This window comes from Quercus robur, chromosome 8 (assembly GCF_932294415.1).
Source record: "Quercus robur chromosome 8, dhQueRobu3.1, whole genome shotgun sequence".
Classification (NCBI taxonomy): domain Eukaryota; kingdom Viridiplantae; phylum Streptophyta; class Magnoliopsida; order Fagales; family Fagaceae; genus Quercus; species Quercus robur.
The window spans coordinates 649227-671500 of NC_065541.1; the positions used below are offsets into that span (position 1 = coordinate 649227).

At 34.1% G+C, this 22274-nt stretch overlaps 2 protein-coding genes across 5 annotated transcripts in view; both read left to right on the plus strand.

Annotated features, from left to right (window-relative positions):
* The window catches only part of LOC126694085 (pentatricopeptide repeat-containing protein At3g54980, mitochondrial-like), a 70386-nt gene extending 50888 nt beyond the window's left edge, over positions 1–19498 (plus strand). The window contains exon 2 of the mRNA XM_050390130.1: positions 19357–19498. The gene's annotated coding sequence lies outside the window, so the exon portion shown is untranslated. The remainder of the gene's footprint in view (positions 1–19356) is intronic.
* The window catches only part of LOC126694090 (actin-related protein 8), a 77953-nt gene that overhangs the window by 33004 nt on the left and 22675 nt on the right, over positions 1–22274 (plus strand). The window lies entirely within an intron of this gene.

The following is a 22274-nucleotide window of genomic DNA, read 5'->3' on the forward strand; positions in this document are numbered from 1 at the left end:
TCTCTCACCCTCACTGCTCTTCCACGCCGACACTGACGATCACTTCCACGCCGATCTCTCTCTAGCAACGGTTTTTTTGTTTTTGGCTATGGTTTGATGGGTGGGTTGGGCAATGGGTGGGTTTAGATGGTGATGTGTGGGTTTAGATTGTGTTGGCTAGGTTCAGTTCTGACGGAGGTGGGTGGGTTCGGATGGGCTAGGCTATGGGTTCTGATGGATGGGTCAGCGGTGGGTGGGTATGGGTCCGAGGTCTTGGTCATTGAAGCTTTTGTGGTTAGGAGTAATATCGGTGTCAATGACGGCGATGACGAGGTCGGAGCCAAAGTCGGACTCTTTGAGGAGGCCGGAGTTACCGATGGTTTTGAGGCCGAGGAATTGAGGGGACTAATGGCGTGGAGGTAACGGAGAGTGTAGGGGGAAGATGGTGGGTTTGGAGTATGGGTTGACTTCATTTATGAAGGTTTTGGGTTTGGAAGTGGGTGTGGGTGAGGGTGTGGAGGCAGTGGGTTTGTCGGGGCTTGTGGTTGAGGTGGTGGTGGTGGTGGTGGGGCTTTCGATTTGTTGTTGGTGGGCTATGGGTTTGTTTTGAATTGTGTTTTGGGTTGTGGAGGATGTGGTGGTTGTGTGGTGGTGGCTGTTGGTTGTTGTCAGCAGTGTGGTGGCTGTTGATTGTGTTTGATGAGTTGTAAATATTATTTTAATATGTTGTATATATTATTTTAATGTATAGAATTGAATGGTAAAACATCTGATAAATGGTATGTTGTAAAATGATGTGGTAAAATAATAAAGTAGGCTTTTGGTGTGTCAAAATAGCATTTTTTATAGAACATCTGCTACGGATGCTCTAAGATAGCTAAGTTGTGTCGACTTTACTAGCATATTTTGTACGTCTTTGTTTGAAAAAAAAAATGTTCTTTGTAAACGTTCTTTGTTTTTGTTTTTACGCCATGTTTAATTTTGGCCACCACACACTACCCAATGTATTTTGGAGAGCAAAGTAGAGAAAAATATTGAATGAGATTGAGAAAGAAGACTAGTTTCCCTTATTTAGGTTTTAATGGTATATTAGTCATTTTCTAGGTTTTAAGGGTATGTTGGTACTGCACAATGTGAGAATAATATCATTAAATGTGAGAAAAAAATAAAGGAAATCACCGAATGTGACAAAAACACGTTCACATGTGATATTGGTACTACACAATGTGAGAATAGTACTATCAAATGTGAGAAAAAAATAAGAGAATTACCAAATGTGACAAAAGTACAGTCACATATGATGTTATACTGCATAATGTGAGGATGGTACTGTCAAATTTGAGAAAATAAGAGAACCACCGAATGTGACAAAAATGTAGTCACATGTGATGTTAGTACTGCAAAATGTGAGGATGATACCATCAAATATGATTAAAAAAAATGGAACCACCGACCAAATGTTACAAAAGTACAATTACATGTGATGTTGGTACTGTACAATGTGAGGATGTACCATCAAATATGAGAAAAATAAGGGAACCATTGACTAAATTTGACAAAAGTACAGTCACATGTGATGTTGGTACTGCACAATGTGAAGATAGTACCATCAAATTAAAGAAAAAAAAAAGGAACCAACGAATGTGACAAAAGTACAATCATATGTGATGTTGTTACTGCACAATGTGATGATGATACCATCAAATGTGAGAAAAAAATAAGAGAACCACCGACCAAATGTGATAAAAATACACTCATATGTGATTTTGGTACTGCACAATGTGAGAATGGTACCATCAAATGTGAGAAAAAATAAGGGAACTATCGAATGTGACAAAAGTATAGTCATATGTGATGTTGGTGCTGCACAATGTGAGGATAATACAATTAAATGTGAGAAAAAAAATAAATGAACCACTGAATATAACAAAAGTATAATCACATGTGATGTTGGTACTGCGCACTGTAAAGATGGTACCATCAAATGTGAGAAAAAAAAAAGCGAAAATGCAATTTTAATTCATACATTTTAGATCAATTCTCATTTTGGTCCCAAAATCCAGAGCAAGAGTCACATTATTGGATCATTCAGCGTGTACCATTCATCTTCCTTCATCATAAGGTTCGAAAAGGTATTGATGGCTATAAGAGTCGTAATATCCGTTCTAAGTATTTGAAAACGTCAAAAGGTTTAACAATCAACCAAGATGATGACAACAAAAACAATATGTGGCGATGACATCAGCGCTTCAGTTGAGAAAAGTTAGTAAAATTAGTTTTTAGCGTTTTGGTGAGATTTATGCTACTGCTGCTTTTATTTATTTTTTAAATAAAAATATTGGGAACAATGCTTTGAGTCGTATTGTATCTCAATCTAAATGTGATGGTTCTCATGTCATTTTAAAAATTGTTACTATATATTTCATCTTTTATTGGCAGTTAAGAGTCAGTTCTATGGATTTCACATCTAGGTTCAACTGTCTTACCATTTCTTTTATTTTCAACTTTAACGAAGTGCAATTTTGTATTATTTCAAAAAGAAAAACAAGCTCCATGTGTAGCTCGGAAGCATGGTCGAAGACGCCAAGAACAATGTTTACACCTTACAGACTAACATGCTCGATCTGACTCTCTTACACAAAATGTTTGGTTCCTCTTGATGTGATAGTGTTTAACAGCAGCTTGTAGTTCATCCTTATCGGCAAAAAGCAAGCCCACATAAAACTCTTGGGTAGGGTCCCAAATACTCTGAGTGGGCTTTTCAAATGGTGGGGTTGGATCAATCACAATATCCCACATGTTCTATGAAAAACTTAGTGTGAAGGTTGATGGAATGCCATAGCTAGACTGCTTTCATGATTAGGTTCATTGAAAGGCTCTTGTTCATCTCCAACATCATCAAGGACCTCGTCGTCATCAAGTTGGTCATCACTATCCATGGCTCGCATCCTTTCTGATAATGTATGGACCGCATTTTCAGTAGTAGCAGCTATGCAGTGTGTATTGGGATCATTAGTAGCTCTATGAGTGACGGTTTGGTCATACTGAGCTTCAAACTCAAAACAAGTAGTCTCTTATGTGATATGCTCAGTTGGATTATCATAGTCAGCATCACTAGTGTTCATTGGCCGATAAAGAACATGTTGGTCCTCAGTTGCAACATAGGTATATGGAACATGATAGTTAGCACCACCAATGTTGATTGGGGAATAAGCCGTATCTTTAGAATAATGACCAGTATGAGTGGCATCTGGATCATGGAAGTGTCCGCCATGTGAATAACTAAACGATGCACTCGATCCTTCGTTGGCATATCGAATGGGAAAAACATCTCGATGGCTTCTTATGGGCTCTACACCCACGTATAACTTTGCATTTACAAATCCATATTAGCAGTTTAACATATCGAATATTGCATTGGCACCATTATCATCTTCTACTAAAACTTGTTGGTAAGTCACAAGATGTGGATGACATTGAAAAGGAAATCTATACCAAATAGTCAGTTTTGAATATTCTCTGTTTATATGAAGTGTGGATGCTACTTCATCACATAGATCTTCAAATGTAACACCATGCTTAATGGAAGCATAGAAGGAGGTGGTCCTTCGTAATAAATCCCATTTTCGCCATGTTTAATTATTTTGCCAGAATGGATGAGAAAAATGAATAACTTTTCTATCATCTATACTAAAACATAACAATAGTATTAATATATTAACACTACACAACTATTACAATGCAATATAAGAAGGTAATCCATTAAAAACATTCAATGTTTAAATAGCTAGAGCTGAGAGAATTCTATTAAAAAGGATTGGTTCACTGATAATTTATAACTGTCTATTATAGTAGTTGAAATTATTTTTGGTGTAAATGCTCTTTTCGTCCCTACATTTTGAAATCATTTCTATTTTGGTCCCTACATTTCTATTTTACCACTTTTAGTCCTTAATGCAATTAACGCTTGTTATTTTAGTCTTTTCCGTCACTCAACTAACAGAAAAAGCTGACGTGGCAAACGGAGTGTACTGTTGACACAGTAAATGCTGATGTGGCGAATAAAATAATAATAAAAAATTATTTATTATTTAATAAATGCCAAGTCAGCATAAAATAATAATAAATGCTATCTCAGATCCATTTTAATTGATCAATTTTTTTTAAAAAAAAACATAATTAAAAAAAAAAAAAAAACACATGAATTTAGATCTAACATCCTTTTCATCAAGAACACAGAAGAGCACAACCTAGAAAAAATCATACAAACCCAGAAAATCAAACACAAAGAATACAAGAAAATCAAACTCAAAAAAATCATAAATGAATATTGTACAAAACAAAATCAATCCACATATATACATAAACCAAATTAAAAAAAATAAATAAATAAAACTTGAAATTAGATCTGGTAATTCATTGGTTTCTCCATCTTCATCTCTCTCTCTCTCAAACACAGAAAAGAAACAAAACAAATCTAAAGTTGGGCTTTGAATCTAAGGTGGAAACCCAGATCATTCACTCTCTCTTTCTTTTCCAAGAACTCCTTGTCTTCCTCTACCACAGCTAGTTTCGAGCCAATCCAATCATTGGTCATGGATTGCTTCAACTCCTTGAACAACCTCAACAAGTCCCTCCCTCCTTTAGCCGGTTGCACCACCTTGTGCGGCGCCAATACGATGCTCTCCCCCATCAACTGCTTCGACAGCTTCACCGCCCCATCGAGCATCCTCGAAGCCACATCAGTAGTCGTCAGCAATGGCAACTTCCCCTGAACCTGCAAAAACACCTTCAGCTCATCGCTTCTCCTGATCATCGGATGCGTCGCGAGTCTCCGGAGGTACTTCTCCAATGCCACTCTCCTCTGCTCCACGAATTCCTGTTTCTACATCACCTGCCTCTCCACCACACTCTTGTCCGGCCGAGGCGGTATGAATAGCCCTCGGTACGACTCCGATAAGGAGTTCTTAAAACTGTTCTCATCGAGACATTGCTTCTAGTACATCTGGCAATACCATCGGAGCTTCTGGAGCCCCTTCGCTTTGATCCGATTCGCGATCGCTTTTGGGGTTAGGAACTCGTTCTTCCCCATTCAGATTTGTAGTTGTGTTGTACTGGGATGGATTTGATTTCTTTGCCCTCAATGGTGGAATCGAAAATCAACAAAGAAACCCTAAAATCCTAATCCAATTTCCCCAAATCTGGTTCCAAGAGAAGAATAAAAAAATTTCAGAAAAAATTTTTGGGTTTGGGTTCTGAAATTTTGTCCATGTAATTGTGGGTTATGATTTTACTGATCTGGGTTTCCACCTTGTTTAGATTTGGTTGTAATTGTTGTATTCATGGTTTGCTGTTAGATTCAAAGCCCAACTTTAGATTTGTTTTGTTTCTTTTTTGTGTTTGAGAGAGAGAGATGAAGATGGAGAAACCAACGAATTACCATATCTGAATTCAAGTTTTATTTATTTATTAATTTGGTTTATGTATATATGTGGATTGATTTTGTTTTGTATAATATTCATTTATGATTTTTCTGAGTTTGATTTTCTTGTGTTCTTTGTGTTAGATATTCTGGGTTTGTATGATTTTTCCTGGGTTATGTTCTTCTGTGTTCTTGATGAAGAGGATGTTAGATCTAAATTCATGTGTTTTTTATTTTTAATTCTGGTTTTTTTTTTTAAATTGATCAATTAAAATGGATCTGAGGTGGCATTTATTATTATTTTATGCTAACTTGGCATTTATTAAATAATAAATAATTTTATTATTATTATTTTATTCGTCACGTCAGCATTTACTGTGTTAACAATACACTCCGTTTGCCACGTCAACTTTTTCTGTTAGTTGAGTGACTGAAAGGACTAAAATAACAAGCGTTAATTGGATTAAGAACTAAAAGTGGTAAAATAGAAATGTAGGGACCAAAATAAAAATGACCCCAAAATGTAGGGACGAAAAGAGCATTTACGCCATTATTTTTTGTTTATCTTTTCTTAAGTAACTTAGCAAAAGATTAACATTTAAAAGGATTTGTTATGGTTACGCTAATTATTTTATGTAGCTCTTCATTTTGCTTCTTCTAAAACAAGACAGACTATATAATGTTCTTATGCATCCATACGATAATTATCAAACAAATTTCTAATATCGTACAATTTTCTTTATTATTATTATACCTAAAACTTAGATATTAAGGTTTATGAGCATATACTAACCTTTTTTTTTTTTTTTTTAGTTTTCTTATAGCATACGTGTATATTAAGGAAATATATGTCAATTTTGAAATATATTTTTGCTATATGAAATTTTAGGCCAGAATTCATGGACAAATAATTTAAAACATATCATACAAATCAGTTCATGTTGCAAAACATATAATACAAAAACAAGATTTGCACGAACAAATAATTTAACAAAAATAAGATTTTCATGCTTAACTATGCCCCTAAAACATATCAACATGAATATTAAAAAAAAAAAAAAAAAGTTACTACTTAAGAGATGTAACTCACCTTGTAAGAGATAAAGAACGAATAGATATTTGCAAGTGTTGTTTCTTATAGTTGTTTGTAGAATGTATGGCACGCATGAATTGAAAATTGTTGGTAGAATTATGAGGGGAATAAGAGTGGAGAAAAAGGTTGATGGAATTTTTAGGGGAAAAAGAGTAGAAAATAAGAACCGTGAAAACTTCAGTAACATTAGTGCTGTTTAAATAAGAGATTCTGATATCAATGGACTTTCAGTCCGAGGAGGTCACACTTGTTGATCATCTCTCGCTAAGGGTGTGCAAAAAACCCGACGAATTGAACAAACCGACCGAAACGTTGCCAAATTTTTGGTTCAGTTTCGGTTTCGGTGCTGGATTTTTTCACCCGAAACCGAACTGAACCGACTGAATATATATATATATATATATATATTTATGTAACTCTATTACATAACTGATCGGTGGCTTAGTGGTACGCTACTTTGTGGTTTGGCTAGTGATCCCAGGTTCGAGCCTTCACGTGGGGGCTTGTGTTTTTAAAACTCTAGAGCATGAGATAAATACGAAAATACCCCTCCCCTCTTTTATTCTTCCCTTTTCTTTTCTTCAGTTTAGCTGCCCCTTTCCCCAACTTTTTCTCTCAATTTTTTCTATCTTTTAAAGAGTTCAGTCCTCAGTCCCTCCTCTTCTCTCGCCGCTCCACGCCTCCACATGCCGCCTCCACACGTTGCCCTTCCTGCACCAGCCTCCACACGCTGGCCTTCCTACGTTGGCCTCCATACGCTGGTCTCCACACGTCAGCTAATCTTTTCATTTTCACGAAGTCACGGTGACCCTCTGTCTCTCTCTTTAATTTCTCCATAGTTTCCTCTCTCTTTTTTATATCTTGGGTTTGTTTAATATTGAATCAATGCTATTTTTTCAATTTTTATGTGCAAATAAAGTAAGGGTTTGGAAAAACCCATGTGCTTGGTTGTTTATTTTTTCAATTTCTTCTCTCTTTTTTATATTCTGGGTTTGTTTTTTTTTTTCTTTGTTTGCTTTCTTAGAAAATAAATGATAAGGAACCGAAACTGACTGAAAAACCGACCAAAACTAAAACAAACCAAAACTGACAGTTTTTCAACTATTTCGGTCAGTTTCGGTTGAGACTTTTAAAAACCGAAAATTTCGATTTTGGTTTCGGTTGGTTGGATAAAAAACCGACCGAACCGAACCGATTACAGCCCTATCTCTCACATTATATAGCTCCCTTTGGATCATCTTGATCTTACACTTGTTGATCGTCTGAGCCCTTACTTGAGTACCTGTCCCATCAAACACCTTCTTTGGCTTTCTGTGAGTTGTGGTAGCCAAGACAGCATTGTTCTGAGGTCTTCTCCATATAAATGCGGCCAGAAAAGTAGCTGCAGTGCATTTAATGCAGTGGTAACAGTTTTTCCTTAGGTATTTTTGGGTTTTCTTCCTTCGCATATGTTCATGAAGCACATCCCTATCATTGGAGCTTTCTGGAGGGTTATTCTAATTGCTGGAATAGATCCTCCTCGGACACCTTCCATTCGTTCTTTATTTATGAGACTTTAAATTGGAACTCCTAATGATTATTTATTTCTTCTCGAACCATTTAACGTCCTTGGACCAAGCTCAAGGCCTAATATATAATCATGGGCCCTTATCCCTACAAGAATCTATGTTTTTTTTTGGTTTACAGTATGCACATCAATCATTTTTTTCTTCCATTTTGTATTGTAAGAATCTATGCACTTTTTTTTAGAATAAGAATCAATGTACTCATTGTACTTGAATCTATCATTATATATTTCATAAGGTACTTTTACTACGAAATGAAACAACATGACATACACACAAACCAAACTACTTCGGGAAAAAAAAACTACCGAAGAATCAGAATATGTGTACTATATATATATTTTTTTAAATTCAGACAGCTCTCTCTCTCCTCCAATTTCCTATTTCAGCAATGTCATTGCCAAAAATCAAATAATTTTTTTTCCCTTTTTCCTTCTATTTCGGTAATGCCATTGCCACAAACCAATTGCAACAATTTTTTTTTCTCTTATTTCGGCAATGTCATTGCCACAAATTCATTGCTACAATTTTTTTCCCTCTATTTCGGCAATGCCATTACCACAAACCAATTGCAACAAATTTTTTTTTTCCCTCCTATTTCGGTAATGCCATTGCCACAAATTCATTCCCACAATTTTTTTCCCCTCTATTTTGGCAATGCCATTGCCACAAATTAATGGCCACTTTTTTTCTTTTTTAGAAATGATATGTCCACATCATTTTTACAACAAATCCTAAGTGACTGGTTGTTATTGTTGGATTAAAAAAGTAATCTCAGTGTTAAATTCAAATCTATATATATAATAATAGGTGAAGCAGAGAGAAACTCAAATTGCAATTCCAAATTAGAACTCTAATTTTGTGCCATGTGTCTACATCTATGTGGCAATCAGTTCATAATTATCATTCCAATTGTTCAATTAGAATCTGAAATTGAAGTTGAATTTTGCTCCATGTGGCTAAATGTATGTGGGCCCATTCTCATTAAAACCACTTCTATGTATCGGGTCAAGTGAAATACTGTGCTAATTAAGTTTTTTCTTGATTTTGCAGTCAAACGTGAAAACCAAAGAGGCTATTTTTATACCCAATGAAATCACTGATTTCACAAGAGACAGCGGAAGCCTCAAGTAATTGAGAGTAAAAATGGACTTTTGGCTTACTTGGTGGGTCATGAGAATTTTTGTATATGACTGTTTTGGAAACTTATATTGCCTTAGGTTGTTGTGAACGATAAAGAGGAGGAGGAGACAGTGGAAGCCTCAAATATGGTTGAGCCTGTTGATCCAAATGTTGTTGAAATAACCTGCAACATTGTGTTTCGGAAGCTTCTTGTGAGTTCAAATATTTGCTCTCAAATGCCAATTTTGAAAATACAATTCCTATTGAAAGGCTTGGTTTGGTATCTCAATGATTTCCATTCTCTCAACGGGGGCCAAGGTATTTTGATCCCCCAGATAGCGGCTGGGGAGCACACTTTAATTGTGGTGAAGAAGGTCATACAGTGGCAAACTGTACAGCAGCTAAGCGGAAGAAACCTTGCTTTGTTTGTGGGACTTTGGAGCAAAATGCAAAGCAATGCTCAAAGGTTCGTTGAATGAATATTGGATTTTTATTGTTATTTATTGTAGGACTTATTTACTGCGCTACAAATTGTTGTTATATTTACCCGAAGTTGTATATATGTTCTACACATACATTCATGTAATGTGCACACTAGTTCGTGCATGTGTTTGTGGGTGCTCATGTGCATCTGTGCATTTATCTATTTATGATGGGCCTTTGATTCTGATCATCATCCACATCTGGGTGTTTGATTTACTGCTTGGTTCTTTTTCAGGGACAAGATTTCTTTATTTGCAAAAAAGTTGGCCACCGAGCAAAAGACTATCCTGAAAAGTACAAGGGTGGCTCTTTAAGTTTGAAAATTTGTTTAAAATGCGGAGATTCAGGACATGATATGTTTTCATGCTGGAATGATTATTCACCTGATGATCTCAAGGTTTTTTTCCCCTTCCCTTCTTTCATACCCAAAGAAACAAAACCAGTCACTCTGCCATTTTTTTCTACCATTTGGAGAGGAATGAAAACAAAAACATCTCATGTTGGGGAAGACAGAGAGACATCTCAGACTAGCACCACCAACAAACTGACTTTGGAGTCTAATTTTCCTCAATCTGTCTAAATTTAAGTTGGATCAGTTGTAATTACACTTACTTTCATTTACAAAAATGTTGTGCTCCTTTTCTTTTTTGGTTGAATAAAACATTCTTCTCTTCCACAATAATCACAACCGCATATTTTCAGGTTCACCTCCCCTTCTACAATAATCAAAACCCAAAATCCTTCCTCTCCTTCAGTATACATCTCTCCTCTTCTTCAATGAATGCTATGGAATTTCAAAAGAATCTCTCGGTATCAATGGTTACTTTTATTTGAGTTTTCTTGTTGGATAGGTTTAGATTTGATTTGTTTTTGTTTCAGTTTTTTAAAACACAAAATGATTGAGATTTGAGAGGGTTACAGAGATAGTGTTCGTGAATGTCACTGCCACCATTAGATTATCAGAACTGGTGCCGGTACATTCTTTCCCCCTTTTTAGATTTAGGTATGAAATTTCTTTTTTTATAACATTTAGGTATGAAATTTGATTCTTTAAAAAAAAATATTCTTTGATAGGATAGGTTTTTTATTTTTTATTTATTTATTTATTTATAACTTACAAAAATTACAAAAAAAAAAAAAAGATTTTAGTTTTGGCTTTTCATCTTGGTTTTGATTCCTTTTTGTTTTGGGTTTTTGGGTTCTCCATGAAAATGTTTGGTTTCTCAAATTTTCAATATTTTTTTCTCCTATTTAGGATTACAGAAAACACTAAGCCTTTCCCTATTTTCTAATATCTGCGTTCATAGTTTTTTTTTTTTTTTTTTCTTCTTTTTTCCTTTCTGGGGTCTCTGATTCTGGGAATTGAAGTTGCCCTCGAATTATGAAGTTCTTCTTCGGAAAGTATTCAATGATTGTACTTAGGTATTGCTCTCTATCTGTGTGTGTGTGTTTGTCTTCTGTTTGGGTGCTGAGAAAGTGTGTGAAAATTAAAAGTTTTGAGTTTTTAGATATGGTTTTTGATTGGTTGTGATGGGGTTTTCGTTTATTAGGAAATAAATACGGCCCTGTGATGGGGTTTTAGTGTATTAGGTTTTGAGAAAATGAGGGGTAGAAAATAATTTTTAATTTAGGAATCTTAGACTTTATTTTAATTAATTGAGAGGGGAATAAAATTATTTGGTTTTGTTGTGATAAAGTTTTGGTACCTCCCTAATATGGTTCTCTGGCTTATTTCCTGTTTGGATTATTCATATTATATGATTTTCTTGATATCGATCTGTTTTTGATGGATTTGTTGAAAAATTGGCTTTATGTAGAGAGTTTGGCTGCATAAAAGAACGGATGGTGTTTGTTTGTCCATTGCTTCAAAAGGGTTAGCAATCACCGAGATAGGTGATTGAAGATATTGGAATCATATCCCAACTGAAGAATCTAGGTGAGATTCGTTCAATTTTTTAACCCTTTTTTTTTAGTTTTTATGTATTGATTTTTCAATGGAAATGGGAGAAAATTGTATTTTTCTTCCCATGTATGTTTTAGATGGACGATCAAAACTCCAGCCAACTGTGGAATTCCCTTGCTGGAATTTGTCTGAGTAGGCTTTTTTTTTTGGGTGATCTTTTCTATCAATTATGATTGAAATTTTAAAATTTATTGTGTGATGCTATCATAATTGCAAGTGGTTTCATAAATCATAATAACTTTATTAGCAAGTTTTCTTAAATAATAAATACGGGTCATTTGAAGGATGTGGTCATTTCGAAGGATGTCCAATACCATTGAGTTTGTTTGGAAGTTCTTAATGTTTAAGGCAGTTCTTATTGGTAATAAAATGACCATCATATTATTGAACTTGAAGTTATGCTGTCTTTGAGTTGGAGTAACACATTTGATCCTTTAAAAACTAATTGTTATGAGAAGAATCATGACAAGCCTGAAACTCCTCCCTTCAAACTTTCCATTTTCCCTTTTCTTACATTGTTGTTGTGCTAATCCAAAAGTAGGCATTTATAGTCTCTCAATTGCTATTAAAAGTGTGAGGAAAATTATTAAAATATGACAAGATGCTAACTTTTGTTTTTTGCTTGACTTTGTGATTCATTAGATTGATTAGAAAAGCTTTGAGAAATTAAAAAACTTTTGTTGGTTTTTGAAGTGGTGCTTCAGTTTCTCAACAGTGGAGAACTACAAAGCTTTTCATCTGTTATGGTGCTCTTTTTACAATTGTATTTGCTAGAATATGCCGCCTTATTTCTTGGACAACTTTTCTACCAAATTTATTTGAAGGAATCTCTGCAAATCAATTACATTACATAGCGATTTAGATGACCACCTACATCTATTAAATCATACTATTCATTAAATCATCTGCACAAGGCACATGATTACTAAAGATGTCATGATTAAATACATGTGAATAGTTGTTTTTTATCATTTCTTTTCCTGCTTAGTGTAATGGAGAGAACCTTTTGGTTGAAGTCCAGTTTGTCTTCTTTTCTTGGTTTGCATGGAATTGGACATTTATTAATATACCACAAACTGGCTGTATCTATCCTCTCTCTCTCTCTCTCTCTCTTCCTGGGAATTTCAGATTTTAGATAAAGGCATTTGATTTTCATAGGAATTGAAACTTTATGGAATATGTTAGTGTATTGGGTCAAATATTTTCAAATCTTAGTATCTATCTAGAGATGGTTTCTTTGAATAGAAGGGTACCCCATGCATAGCACAGGTAATAGGAGGAGGTGCTGCCAAGTTAGGAGAAAATCACGCTTAAAATTTTGACACATGTACATATTAAAAGAGAAAACTCAGAAAAGTTAGTGTCTTTATTTATTTATTTATTTTTATTCCTAACCTGCATGTCACATTTTATTGTCATTTTGAAAGTGGCATTGTGTTTTGTGGTGTAGAGTTTAGGAAATCCTTATTCATATTTGTGTTTGGCCTCTTTGTACTTTGTAGTCTAACGAATTTGAAGTAATTATGCTTTAATTGTGTAAATAAGATCTACTCAGGGAAAGGGTATTTCTAAATTTAAGTTAAGCATATGGATATGGTATCTAATGTAGAAAATATTTGCATGTTAATTAATCCTTTGAATAATTTACAAAATCATTTATTAAGGCTTAGCAGTCATAATTGGATGAAATTTGAAGAAGATTTTCATTATTTTAAATTGTGATAGTTATGAGAGGATGAAAAATGAAAGACCATGTTACTTAATGTAGAAAAGACCATGTGGACACAAAAGCTCTTATTGTTTTGTATGTGTTAGCATATGGGATAGCGACAATGGTTTTGGATACCACAATATTGATTGTAAATTTGTGACTATCAAGACTTGATTTTACACAAATCTGTGAGATTTTCTTGTTGGGTGATTGCACAAATGTTAGAGTTGATTTATCATGTTCATTATGTGTGCATTATATTTTGATTGCTTTAATATATTGTTTTAAGTTATCGTACAATCTAGGATATGTTTACACTTAGCACAATTAGGCAATATAAGGAGTTCCTGTATAATATTCCATTTTTTTAAATCATCATTTGTGAAATTATGTTTAGTTTATAAGAATGTTGTGGGCTAAAATTTTCCAATACTTTTTGTAATACCCAAAAGAGAAAAGGGGAGGAATGGGGTTAAAAGTGGTGATAAATTAGGTTTAATCTATAGAAACAATAAGAGATATTTCTTTTATTTTAACTTTTTATATGCTTCTTCATTCCCTCACACAAATTATGATACATACCTCCAAGGCTCTAACTAATATTGTCATATAAGTTTTAGTTTGGTGTGATTCATTGTGGTTCCTTGGAATAGCAGATATGGTGTTTGAAATTGTCATGTAAGTTTTAGATTTGTGTGTTTTAAGCTTTTATGTGGTTTGTAAATTTTTTTTTACTTAGGTTTGTTTTTGTGTGTCATTTTTTTGTAGGTTCTTGCTTGGAACAAATTAGTAAATGCTTTAAAAATAAAATGACCTTAGTAGATTGTTAGTGAGATTAGTAAAGGGCAGACTATTGAAAGCCAAAACCGTAGAGCACTCCATTGCAGAGTGTACTATGCAAGCCATAGTCCAAGTATAAATTTTATAAATGTGGTTTTTTTTTTTTTTTTTTTTTAAAAATTTTTATTGGGTTTGTTTATGTGAGGAATAATGGTTAATGAGTGTTTGATTAATTATATATTGAACTGAATTTACAATGATGGGCATGGATATCTAATGTTATCTACACTTTTTTGTGTCAATTGTATTGGATTCAATTGCCAAGATTAGATCTTTTTGGGTCCTGTTTATTGTGGTTGTTTTAGTGAGGAATAATGATTAATTATGTGTTGAACGTAATTCACAACGATCTATACTACTAGACATTAAGTACATTTCTATTGTGAATTGATGTGGACTTGTCGACCAGTTATGCATGGCATCATTATTCAGCTTCCAAGTCGATTTGTAACAAAATTGCAATAGAACTTATAATATCTAGAGCAATTTTCATGTGAATTGGAATTATAGGAGAGGACACATTATATGAGTTTGTAATAATACTATTAATACTGAATAGAGATGAGTTGAAAGGGACTATTTGTTATAAAGGTTGCCTTTTAATATATTTTCTTGATGGTTTATATATTATCAAAATTACAGACCTATTATCTTTCCATTATGTAATCATTGTCTTCATTTTTTGTATTAGGTTTCATCAAACTCCTGACAAATTCGGTGCTATAACTATTTTTTACAGTGATATTTTGGATTTGCTTAATTTTCACGTGGCTTATTAGAAATAGGCCCTCAAAGATTAAGAACAAATGTCCCATCATAATATTATTTACAACAAACCCTTGATGAATATCCTCCTCAATGTATTGACTCGACTTTGAAGATTAGTCCTAAATGTTTAGACAATGATGTTATACCAACTCATTTGGATATATTTGCACTATTTTCTGAATGATTTCCACTGTAATAAATTGTTATTATTTGTTTCCCCTTATTTCTAAGTAAGTTATGATGTCAAAGTAAGTCAAGTTTTAATTGCTTTGAAGATATTGCATTTTTGCATGCAAAATAAAGAAGCATTCTAGAGAATTCCCTTTATTCAAACTCATTTGAACGCAATGGAAGTAATAAAAGTGGTGGTTGCTCATTTCATATGTTCCTCCAAATGGTCTATTGGAGAATGGAAGTACATACGTGATGTGAAAACTGAATTAAGGTACAAGCCATATCATATAAGGTTTGTTGGCCTGCTCGACTGAAATTGTGCTTAATTATCATCTCCTCTTCCCCTCCTCCTTTCATCTGCTTTATCTTACCCCACCACTCATTCTCATCAACAACTTCCATCTACACATAAATATCATTTTCAAACCACAAAAATGGAACAAATAATATATATATATATATATATATATATATACACGGCTAAGTTTTGTTAATGAAATTTTCTGATTAATAATATGAATTAAGACTTAACTGAGCCTTTTAAATATGAATAAACTCATGATTAATAATATATCCATTCTCGTGCGGTAGCATGGGTTACACACTAGTTTGAACTAATAACAACTAATCACCTGTGATTTGTTGTGAAAATGTTGTAAAAATATTGTGAATGTAGCACTTTTTTTTTTAATTCCTCCCCAAGATTTTGGCAACCACAATTCTTTTTTTTTTTTTCTCCCATTTTCGACAACTTGGTTGCCACAATTCATATTTTCTCTCTCCTCAATTTCCTACAATTTTGGCAACTTGATTGCCACAATTGGTAAACCATTCAGACACTCCCCCTAGCATGCACTGGGCACTTCATTAGGGCACTTCACTGGCAAAGCTTGGGTAGGACAAGAATTTCGATAATCTCATTACTAATATTCCTTTTTTTCTCCCTCTCCATCACATCACTCATCTTTCTTCTCTCTCATGCTTTTCTTACAATTTTGGCAATGATGTTGCCGAAATTCAATATTTTTCCTCATTTTGCTAAATAACTTTGAACAATATCTATAAGAACAATAAACTTAATTTTTTACGATATTTGGATACAATTTATTTTTGCTGAAACTGAAAACACTGTACCAAAATAATTTATAAATGTGTGAATAGTGTTGTAGGACCCATTTTTAATTAAAGTTTGGGTAAAAAAAAGATGTTTGTGGGTCTGTGAACCGTGCACGAGACTCACAAACAGTGCCATTTCAGACCAATATGTGGACGTCCAAAGTGCTAGTGGGTCCCGTGCACAGTGCACGGGACCCACTGGCAGGTTTGTACCCCACGTGAAACCAACTTCAGGTAAAAAAAAAAAGAAAAAAAAGAAAAGAGGAAACGTGAAGAAGAAAAACGCAGACATAAATAAGTCCAATCCAAACTGCACCTATTAGTGGTTTTTACACTTTCACTACAAATGAGAGAGAGAGAAAGAGAGAGAGAGAGAGAGCAAAATAAACTTGGCCCAATTGAAACTAAAATTACTAACCAAATTTCTCATGGCCCAAGAGATGATCTAGCCTGGAACACAAAATACAAGGCGATGCAATTTACAATAACTAGCAAATTTTGTCAGCAGATTTGATAATACAGCATCAACGAGTAGCAGAAAAATAAAATTCACAAGCTACAGACTTCAAGACAGTTGTAAACCCGAGTATATGCCTCTTTACTTTGACAAATGAAGCTCCAGTTGCTGCCATTTCCACCCAAATTGCTCTAAAAATGCATGAGGTGCCTGATTGGGTTTCATTGTTTCAAGGAAAACAATTGAACAACTCAGTAATAGCTAAAATGTAGCTGTTAGCTTTTATAATCCAAAGACCAGAAACCCAAAAAAAAAAAAAAAAAAAAAAACAACTTAGGAACAGCCAAACTAAAAGATAAAATCTAACTAGAATGAATATAAAAAACATGCTTTTCAAAATCCAAAAAAAAAAAAAGGGGAGGAACACTCCTCAAATCATTTTCATAAATATCATTGCATATCCACAATTTGTTCATAACATAATATAAGCATTTGACAAATTTTTTAAAATCTCATCCATTTCAAGTATTTGATGCAAAAGAAGTTCTTTAAAACCAAAACATCAACCACTAAAGGCTCTCTTCACTAAACCAGATGCGTCCCCTCTTTTAGGTGATTTCTTATTTCTTTTTCAGATGTAAATACCATGGCAGGAACTTGATATACGTCTCACCCAACTATAACGACCTTGATTTGTTACTAAAGAATACTATAAGTGTAAATGATGCAAACTAGCAATTACATTGACCAAGCATTATTAGTTACTTGATATTAAGAAATGATGGCTGATTAGGCAGGAGTATAACTAAATTGCAGCGGCTGAGGGGAGAGAGAGAGAGAGAGAGAGAGAGAAATTAAAAGAGATTCAGATATTTAAACTAGGTTTTAACTAAAAACGACGCCGTTGCAACCTAATATTAAAATTATTATTAGTTCCAAAACGACGTCGTTTTAGAGGGCAGATTTTAAAATAAATAAATAAATGGAACGACGTCGTTTTGTTTGTATCATTTTTCTTCTTCTCCTTCCTCACTTACGTTACGTGGCTCTGAGTCTGAGTCTCGCGCTTTCACCGTTTCATGCCTGTCCTGGTTTTTGCTCATATCAGAGAACGTTCTCTAAAAACACAGAATAATGATGATGATGAGATGATAATGAGATCTTCAATCACTTCTTCTCCATTTCTTCTCCGCTCTTTATTAAACCCTAAATCTCTCTGCTCACACCCACAATTTCTCAATAGACCTCAATTTCCTGAGAACCCCAACACCGAGAAAATCACTTCAGAATTCGATTCCGAGTCTGAATCCGAAAACGCAGATTTCACCGAACCCATTTCTCAAAACTCAGTTTTTACTCAAACCCATCTCATAAACACCCTCCTCACCCACAAGAACAACCCAAGATCGGCTTTGAATCACTTCAAACAGGTTCAGAGAAAGCGAGGCTTTGTTAAAACCGTGGATGCTTTCTGTGTTTTGCTTCACATTTTGGTGGGCTTCCCGGAGACTCAAAAACTTGCTAAAACCTTGCTTACTGACTGTGTTTTTGGGGATTCAGCTCCGGCTCCGGATGTTTTTGTCGATCACTTAGTCGAATGCGCCAACAGGTTTGGTTTCGTGTTGGATTCGCGTGTTTTTAATTATCTGTTGAATAGTTATGTTAGAGCTAATAGAATTGAAGATGCTGTGCTTTGTTATAATAGAATGATTAAGAGTGATATAATTCCTTGGGTACCGTATGTCAATATTCTTTTGGCTGCATTGGTTAGGAGAAACATGTTTGGTGAAATACATGAATTGCACAATAAGATGGTATGTAGAGGAATTAGTGGTGATTGCTATACTGTACATGTGATGATGCGTGACTTAGAATCCAGCCCTAAACTATGAAGGACCCCCCCCCCCCCCCCCCCCTTCTCCCCCCTTCCCTCTTTCTTTCTCTCTCATTGTAAGCAGTTTTTTCTGCACCAAGTTGTAGCAGTCAATTAAAACTTTGCTCTAAGAGCTTTATGTTTCCCTATTTTTGAGGATTACTATATTAAGTTTAAATTGGAACCCTTTACTAATCCACTATACTTAGTTTCAATGTACCTGAAACAATTGTAAAAATTTAGTTGCTTGATTGTCAATTTAAAGCCTGAGGGGGCCAATTAAAACTTGGGTTAACTTACAAGAGGGCTATAATGTCTCTTTATGCCAATTACCACTTCAACATTTTAGTATCCACCATTAATGGGCAAGTCTTAAAGTCTAATGATGTTCCCTAGCGAACAAAAATTATTGCAGATTAGGGCTGTTTCTGTCCAGTCTTTGTTTAATTTTTAGATTTACTGAGTGACATTAGTCAAAATGCTTGTGGTCTTGTGTTTCCTTGATTCTTTTGGGACCATTGTCTTCTTAGTTAAAGAAATAGTGGATCTTTGCTCTTCTCAAGGAAAATGAGATTTGTATTCAGATTTAGATGCTGTCTCCACCAAGAAATTAATGTCGCAAATTTCAACTCTTGTTGGATTCTGTATTTGAAATGTAAATGTACGTACATAAAATTATAAGCTGCACATCCTTGCTTACTTTCTAAAAATCAACTATCCTTCAATTGTGATTTGGCTGTGTGACTTCTAGTGTAATGAATCCTGCTTTCTTTGGCACGTGTTTTTGCAGAAATGGGGCACAAAAGTTGTCAGGCATCCTGATTGCTGTTGGTCTTGCAGTTGCCTATGTCCTATCTGGGATGTACGGCAGTGTTGGTCAACTTGGTGTGGGCAATGCTATTCTTATAATTATTCAACTTTGCTTTGCCGGAATTATTGTGATATGCCTAGATGAATTTCTCCAGAAGGGATATGGTCTGGGGTCTGGGATCTGGGATCTCTCTCTTCATAGCGACCAACATCTGGTAGGCTACAAATGTGATTTTCATCATGGTGTTTAGAATGGTATGATCTATGGTGTTTTAATCCTCTATTTTCGGTTGACTGTGCAGTGAAAACATTATTTGGAAAGCCTTTAGCCCCACAACGATTAACAGTGGCTGGGGGGCTGAATTTGAAGGTTCTGTTATTGCTTTGTTTCATCTACTGATCACTAGGAGTGACAAAGTTCGTGCTCTTCGAGAGGCTTTTTACTAGCAAACCTCTCAATATACAATAAATTGACCTCCGGATGAGTTGAGCTGAATGGCACTTCCACATGTCTTAAGTGCATTTGGGGGCGGGGGGGGAGTAATGTGTTGGCCTCGGTTTGCACCCCTGGGGGAATGTATTGGAGTCTACTGTTGTGAGTGGAAGGAGTGGCAACTTATTTTTTACATAATATACGTGATGCTATGTGCACAATGCCATCCTGTTAATAGGAGGGTATTGATTATAACTTCATAAACCCTTGCAAATTCAACCTATTGCAGCCGTTAATTTGGGGGAGAACTTGATCTAAGCAGGGAAATGCAATGAAATGATCTTTGATTTAATGAATCTGATTTAATACACTTTGTTTGTCATTTAAACAAGTCACATTACTATTAAGTAGATCATTGTGAGTGTGTCTAAAAGAGCGTGTGGATAGTCTTTTGAGTTGCCATTTAGTGGGTTGGAGGAACTGTCCGCCAAACCATTTTGGAGGAAAATTCTGTCCATGGAGATTTACTATCACTTAGTTTAATTTTACCCTTTTGAAATATGTCCTATTATTCATTACTAATCGCTAATCAGTACGATGCACAAGAAAATTACTGAAAATAAAATCTAATGAATGCAAAACAATTATGCAAAATACCATTTAAATTAAAAGACAAATATTAGTGAATGTCGTTATCCTTAGCTATTTGTGTTACATCTAGAGTTTCATATCTAAGTTACTACAATACTACTTGTAGCAACTAAAGCTCACAATATAAGTACATTATATGAGGCCAAAACTTATATTATCTTCAAGCTCCCCTTAGTCTTACAAAATCTCTAACAAAATTTCTTTTGTATTGAATTTGATTTCAGAGAACTTATTCAAAATTATTTTACTTAAGCCTCACAAATTAGAAAGAAAAAATAAATAACATTATAACATTGTAGCTGATTAATATACAAATAAACTATCAATTTAACATGATAAATCACTATTAGTAATTTAGATAGCAAAAATTAACAAAATTAAAGTTGTTACCCATTTAACCTAAAACTTTTCATATTTTAAAGTTGTCAAACACCTATTAACAAATAACTGTTGATATAAAATATTCAAAATTACTTCAATATCGCACGTTGTTCATGCTGCAAAAAATTTGAGAGAATAACACAACAAGCATCTTAAACTCTTTCTTGCTTGGATCCTACAAAATGATATATATATATATATATATATATATATATAGTGATGGAGAAAGAACATGCTATTAAAGAGACAACCAATTACAATAGTGTTGGAGGCAAAGTAAAACATTAAAAAAAACTGAAGAAGCAAACAATTTGGCTAGCATACCAGCTAGTTAATTTATATCAAAAGACATAAAAATCTTATGACCAAATAGAATCCATAAGTAAATAAATACATGTGGTTCAATCAGATAAATAAGAGGTTTGTCAAGATGATCAAGTTTGCCAATGAAGAAGATGCAACAACTATGATATGGGTAATCTCTATCTTAAACTTGTGATAATGATGAAGATGCAACAACTACTAATTATGCAGAACTAGCATAATCTTATTTTGATTCAACTACAACAAAAATGATGATAATTACCATAAAAAGATTTTTTTTTTAAAATCTTCAATGATATAGCCAAGAGTACAATCAAAGCTAATAGAAGGAATTTTAAATCGATTTCAATGATGAAAGAGGGATTCACTTAAATGAGGAGATCAAGAAAAAAGGAGAAGTATCATGTTTTGAGTATAATATTGAATTTTAAACTCTGTAACTCAGTTTGCTAACTACTAAAATACCTTAGAAAATTGAATTTCTGTAGGCATGGATTACATCATTCAATTGAATTTCTACAGGCACGGATACTACTAAAACTCTATCATTCAATTTTTTAACTACTAAAACTCTATCACACGGATTACACAATATAAACCAATAATGTTACCGTCTCAAACATTTATTAAAAATAAATAAAATAAAAAAACCAAATCAATTTTAAACATAGAAACAAACAATCATATATCAGTACAAATACCCAACCTAAATACATAAAAACTCATATATGACTCACAACACGAAAGAGGTAGTAACAAAATTAAAAAAGAAAAAAAAAACAGCAATAAAAAAGAACAACACTATTAATCAAATCTTTACATTGAACTATTATGCAGGCAGCCATAAGAATAGAGGTCAAGAGCAACTGGGATTTAGAGATACCTAAACTGAATTATTCAGCTTTTTAGTATTAATACAGTGTGAGGAGAGAAAGAGATGAAGAAGTTAGAAAGCCAAAGTTTGGCGTTAGGAAGCTGAGTGGTTGCCGTTTGAGTAATAGTGGAACACAAAGGGTTACTGTTTAAAATTGTAACCATAGAACACAAAGGGTTACCATCTAAAATTGTAACCGTGGAACACAAAGGGCTGAGAATTTTTTTTATTAGTA